Source organism: Pyrgilauda ruficollis, unplaced genomic scaffold (genome assembly GCF_017590135.1).
Source record: "Pyrgilauda ruficollis isolate IOZ18807 unplaced genomic scaffold, ASM1759013v1 scaffold4, whole genome shotgun sequence".
In the NCBI taxonomy this organism is placed as follows: Eukaryota; Metazoa; Chordata; class Aves; order Passeriformes; family Passeridae; genus Pyrgilauda; species Pyrgilauda ruficollis.
In genome coordinates, this window is record NW_024525489.1 from 17,516,286 (window position 1) to 17,522,439 (window position 6,154).

Genomic DNA, 6,154 nt, shown 5'->3' on the forward strand with positions numbered 1-6,154 from the left:
GGCCGTGACTGGCGCACGCTAGGCTTTGGTGGTTTTCTGTTGTTTGGTTTTTGGTTTTTTTTTGGCTGTTCGTTGGCTTGCTTTTGTTGGTTTTTGTTCCCTCCCCTACACGCACGCACTGTGCCGTGGAGATGGTCGGTGCAGGTGGAGTTGCCTTCAAGCAGAAGCGTGTTCGAAAGCGATCCTTGCCTGATCGATCAGGCGGGGCCGAGGCTGAGCCTCCAGCTCAGAAAGCTCCTGAACCACTTTCCGTGCCCTGGGCTGCGGCAGCAGGGACGGCAGGGTAGGAAATGGCTTCCCGCCTCCTCCCTCCTACCTGAGCGCCCGCCGCCGAGCGCGCTTCCTGCGGGACAGCGCCCGGGACAGCTTGGACTCCCGTGCCACGGCTGGAACGCCTGTCTTCCGTGGTTCTGGGGGCTGTCTCCAGAAACATTTCTCTTCCTTGGTTCTGGGGGCTGTCTCCAGAGAGGAAGGGGGTTTTCAGCTAACTAAGATGGGGTAGCGGTCAAAAGAAGTGAAAACAGAGAAATGAAGGTTCTCATAGAACTCTTCAGCTTCATTTCCAAAATCCACAAGCTTTTATATCTTGATTTGTAATTTGTTCTTAGCTGAATGACATGTGAGGGATGTTATTTGAAGAGCCAGTCCATTTTTGGCTGAAATCTTGCTTGTGTGTTTGGGAATGTATTTGCTCGAACATACACACCATTTTGAAGCATACTATTTATAAGTAGTAGCACCAAAGAGCAGTAGGATGGTGATCTGTCTGATAAGATATTTCTGCTGGGGGTGGTTTACAATAATTGTATTAAAACTGACCCCCTTTAAGATTTTCTGAATGAGTGCATCACTACCCAGGCTCAGGAAATGCACTCAGTCATCAAAATAAGCATGAGCTATATAAAGACTTATTTTCTGTTACCATTGTCCTCTTTTCACCTTTCTGTCCTAAGGCTTTGTTATAGGTAAAAATGAAATATGCCCAATTCTAATCAAAATAAAAAGAATTTATTCGCGACCGTGATACAGTCCCGACAGCCAACAATCAAACTGACAGCGTAACACCCCGGGAGATAGGCTGGGTGAACGTGGATTTGGCCTCTATCGCACCAAATCCCCCTCGTCCGCACTGGCTGCTCCGAGGGACCCCTTCTTATACTCTTTATTTTGCCCACGGCAGAGTCCCTTTGTCTCTTTTTAGAGTTCTTCATATTCAAGTTATTTCTTTTCTTCAGCCTGAGCTGCACAAAGCATTTCCCCGGTTCCCGGAATCCTGTGTTCAGGTGGCAGGTGTTGATGGCCCTGGTTATCTCAGATGGGTATCTTTCCGGGCCATCATCTTTGGGCCTCCCTGGACACATGCTTCCATGAACGACCATCTCCTGTGCAGCCGAGGCTTCCTTCGCATGTAAATGTCCTTGCCAGTCTGCCGTGGTTTCGCCATCCTGAGGATGAAATACCTACCCCGCCCCTCCCTTCCTATGTACAGCCGGTTTGGTTCATATTTTATATATGTTTTATCTGCACGAATTAACTATATCCCTAACAGGCTTGCAGTGTTTATCAGTGACCTTAATTCAACTGTAAGAATTCCTGGGATAAGATTTTTGTCTTTGAGGATGTGCAGCAGACTGTGAACCCAGTCCTGTGGAACCAATGGATGCTCAACCTGTTCCAGTTAACTACCCTAAGCAGCGGCCTCAGTGACACCTAGAGAAGCAGAACACTTTGAGATAACCACAAAAAAGGATGTGTATTTTGGAATTTCCCCTCTATTTTTTTTTGTGGTGGATCCCATGCAAATAGTTTACCACTGTAAGGCATATAGTGTTACCCAAATATGTTCAATCTGTTCTGTTACTTTATTCAAAGAAGGAACTTGTTTTCATGCCATTGTGTCAGGTGTCTGCATCAAGCACTCAGTTTCACCAACTGAAGTAAGTAAAAATAGCTGAGTGTGATAAAAAGAGAGAGGAAAAATTACTTACTTGGTTTTGGACATCTCTTCCATGCTGTTGCTTTCTTTACATCAGTTTTTAACTATAGTTTTGTTTTTAAATGGACACATAAAAAGCCACAAGCCCAAGAAACTCTGCAAAACATTTTTAAATTCAGTTTTCTATAATAGTTGTGCATCTAATACCTAAAAACTTTGCAAAATGCCAGAATTTTTTTTTTTCAAACTGCTTTGCCTTATAGCCAAAGGAGGTGTACAGGAGGTATTCTGGTGATTTCTCATCATACATTTTAGTGGCATTTGGAAGGTGAAAGAATCCAGATAATAAAAACTGAAGACAAAGTTCACTAAAGTGTCTGATCTACACATCAGTAAGAAAACTGCTCATGGGAGAAGTGGTAGAAAGGAAGCAAACACCCTGTGTGTTGTGATGTTAAAAGAGTTCCTAAGAGAAAAATTCCATTTGTTGGAAGCTGACCAGTGCTCATTAACATTTTCTAGCACCTTGTCATCTTACTGAGCATTGCCTTACAATTACAATTTATAATTGCAATTTATAAACTCATTTTCAACTAGATGTGGTATCATCTTTTAACCACATGCCTTATGAAGCTAAGTTTTTAAAGGGACTGAGCATCCCTAGTGGGATCCAGTTAAATAATTTCTAAAATCAATACTGAAATCTGGGCCCAATGGTGCAGAGCAAATTTAGACTTGTCACATCTTTGGAAGAGGAAGCGCTGCAGTTTGTCTCAGGGATTGAAAAAGTCAGGCAAGGTCCTTACCTGCTTTGCAGAGGTTTTTTGTAGCATCCCTGCAATTGGTATTCTAGACTCTCAGTGGATGACAGAGGTGCCAGTCAGTCTGTTCTGGTAGAAGTTCAGCTCCTGAACTCCTCTTTGGAATTCCAAGGTTCATAGTTGAACTTGCAATTAGCTGCTGCTTGCAGAGGTTTTAGCTAATTGGATGCTGAGGGCAATGTTGGGGTAATAAGGTATCTCTGAATGCTCATTAGGCCCCAAATAAGAAAGGGGAGCAAATGACATTCAGAAAGAACAGAATAAGAAAAGTTAGGAGTAGCTTCGTATAAACAAGTAAACAGAAATCAGAATTGAAGTTAATTCAGGTTGGACCATTAGGTTAAAAAGCAGACCAGTAAAAGAGAAAAATGTAATACCTTAATTATAATTTTTTACCTTCTTGTCTGAGTCAAGACTAGATCCGGGGCATGAGACAACCATCTAATGTTGAATGGCTAGGCTATGAGTAACAACAAAGACAGTTTCTGTGTTTCTATGACAGAATTGCTGTTCTCATGAGGAGATGCAGTAGAAGATACTCATCTGTCTTCTGAACTTGGCATTAAATTTCTCCCTGGAAAACAGGGCACAATATCTATTTTGTGCCTTCAGGTCCAGGCAAAGCAGCCTGTGCATGAAAAATTTCGGACTGAGCCAAGTAATCAAACCTTCCTCAGCTGTGTCGTCATGGAATTTGAGGATGGTTCCACTGATAGCAGAGTCCTGGCTGGGAGCACAGAAAACACATCCAAACAGACAATTGCTTTCAGAGATTTTACATCTATAATTACAAGGCTGATATTTCTGAATTTAAGGCTTGTCTAGGCTGGCTTCTGTTTCAGCTCAATATTTACTTATAGCTGGGAAGTGGAATGGGCATGCAGCCTACACTGATTCCCAGAGTCCTGGGATTGATATTAAGTAATCTGTTACAAAACAAACTCATCAGAAAAGGGGGGGCAGTCTCCCTTTGCCAGATAGCGCTTCCTCACTGGAGATTTATCAACCTAGAGCATTAACAAACTCTGGATAATGGTGAATAAAATCTGGCCTGCCTGGCCTGTGGGGGTGGATTAAATTAAACCTAATGTTAGTGGGGTTTTTTTTTCAATTTTGAGTGTTCTGATTTTTTTTTATAATTGCCAGGTGTATGATTATTTATGGTGTGCAAGGTACTTTGTATGCAATACAGCCACCACTCCACGTGCCCGCACATCTTAAATCTGTCAAATACGTAGCAGTAAATGGTGTAGGCAGCAATATTCAGGAGCAGGAGAAATAGCCAAAAGGAAGAAGGAAAAGGAGGAATATCTACTTAAATTCTTGCTGTCATGCTATTTAAATGCACTTATGCAGAACAGGCAAAGTGATTTCAGATCAGTTGGGGTGGATTGGTATTTTCCTGGAGATCCTTGTTTAATGCCATTTGTGTTTGTTTTTCTGAATGAGTGTAGGCAATGCTGTCTGGACCAAAAAGGAATCTGTGGCACGTGAAAGTTTTCAATCTTTCAGGTGAACTGATGAAGTTCATGGTTTTGAACCTGAAGAGGTTAGGAGAGATGAGCAAGCAGGATGCAGCACGTGGAAAAAGAGAATGCTAAAATACAGAGTGGCTGAATGGAAAAGCTCTGAGAGTGATTAGTTCAGAAAAGGAGAGGGAGAAAGGTTGTCCTTTGTTGATATCTGAGGATTTCTCTGGTATCTTATTAAGACACAGAAAGTACTTGTTTGGTTGGTTTTGGACATTTTTAAGTTGTTTGGGTTTGTTTGTTTGTTTTCATTTGGAAATAAATAAGCCATCAGAACTATGAAATCTGGAATCAGCTTCACTTGTGTGCAATTCAGTGCTTCAAGCTCACACACAACCCCTACTTGCTGTTTTGAGAGTTTGCTGCTTTCACAGCATTTTCATTGAAGGGAAGCTTCCCTGAGCAGAGAGGACATAAAACTTACTCTCAAGGCCTCTTCAGGAAAGTTTAGTCTAGAAACCTTTGGCTGACCTGTGGAAAAGAGCAGGCTGGCCAAATAGAGTGTGCAGTATGAGTAGCTTGGTCATGTAAAGGCAGCCTTTCAACTCTGGCACACAAAGATTGCTGTCAGGCATGTGAGAAAAGATTATTAAACAAGGAGGGAGGGGGAGAGAGAGAGACTTGCAGAAAATGCACTCTCCTGCTCCTTTCAAGGAAGCTATGATTAGAGAGTAGTGTGGTCACTGAGCTCTTGCTCTTAGCTGCTGTTCCACACTCCCTTAGCCAGATTGCTCTGTTTTCTCAGGAATGCCACTGATATTTTCCTTCCTCAGCACTGCACTGATAACACCTCCAAGCTCAGAGAATGCTTGTTGTATCACTGATGAGCTGCATGTTGAAAGTAAAGTTTTCTACCTGTGGTGGTTATATGCTTATTTTCCCTGGCAAGAGAGTACTGAGGAAGGGTTTGGGACAGTTGAAGCATTCAGATGATCTGCTATAAAAATCACCAGTAGCAGCTAAAATTGCTAGGTAGTGTGATGACATTTACAGCACTTTCCTGTTACTGTATGATAGTCCAGAGCATGGATGTCCTCTCCAGTTTGCTTTCTCTCATCGGGAAAGTTGTGCATTTAGTCCCCCAACCCAATACTCTTATAGTAAATATAAGAGTATATCGAGTATAGCAACATACTCTTATAGTAAAGAATGAGTGTCACGTTTTGGGGGTGCTGCTTGCATGTGTGTTCATGCTCCAGTCACTGAACACAGCACAGGTGAACCAGAGAGGATTCGTTTGCCCTGTGTTATTCAGAGGGTTGTGTTAGGTTAACATCATCTCTCACTATGCCAGGAGACCTCTGCCTCCCTGAGTAGACTGATGTGTTATTGGCAAGATGCTCTTATAGCAGTGTTATTTTCATCTTGTAGTACTGCCTACAGCAAAGAATGCTGTACCTGTAAAAGTACATTTATAGCTGTAAAAGCATCACCTGGGCTATACCTGCTGATGTTTGGATAACACAGTGGTCCATAAATATTCCTGTGCTGGTTGACACGGTGACACTGCAAGTCTGTAATGTGCATCCGGTGTCTGTCAGCATGCAAACAGTTCAGACGCTGAGAGCCAAAAATCATAGGAGAAGAAAGGGAGGGACATGATCACCAGGACAGAACTAGAGGAATTCTGGGGGAAATCACCCTTGTTCATGGCTGGAGCCTAGCTTTTAGTTTGGGTCATTTGTATTTTTTAAGCGGAAGGCTGGAGTCCGAGCGGGCAGAGCGCGCTGCATTGGCTCGCCGGTGCCTCTCCCCTCGGCTCGCTGCCCGGGCCCGGATCGGGCTCGCCCGCCCTGCCGGGGCTGCGGCGCGTCCTCCGGGCCGCCAGGAGGCGCGGGGCCCGCGCCACGGGGAGCCGAGGTAGGGGC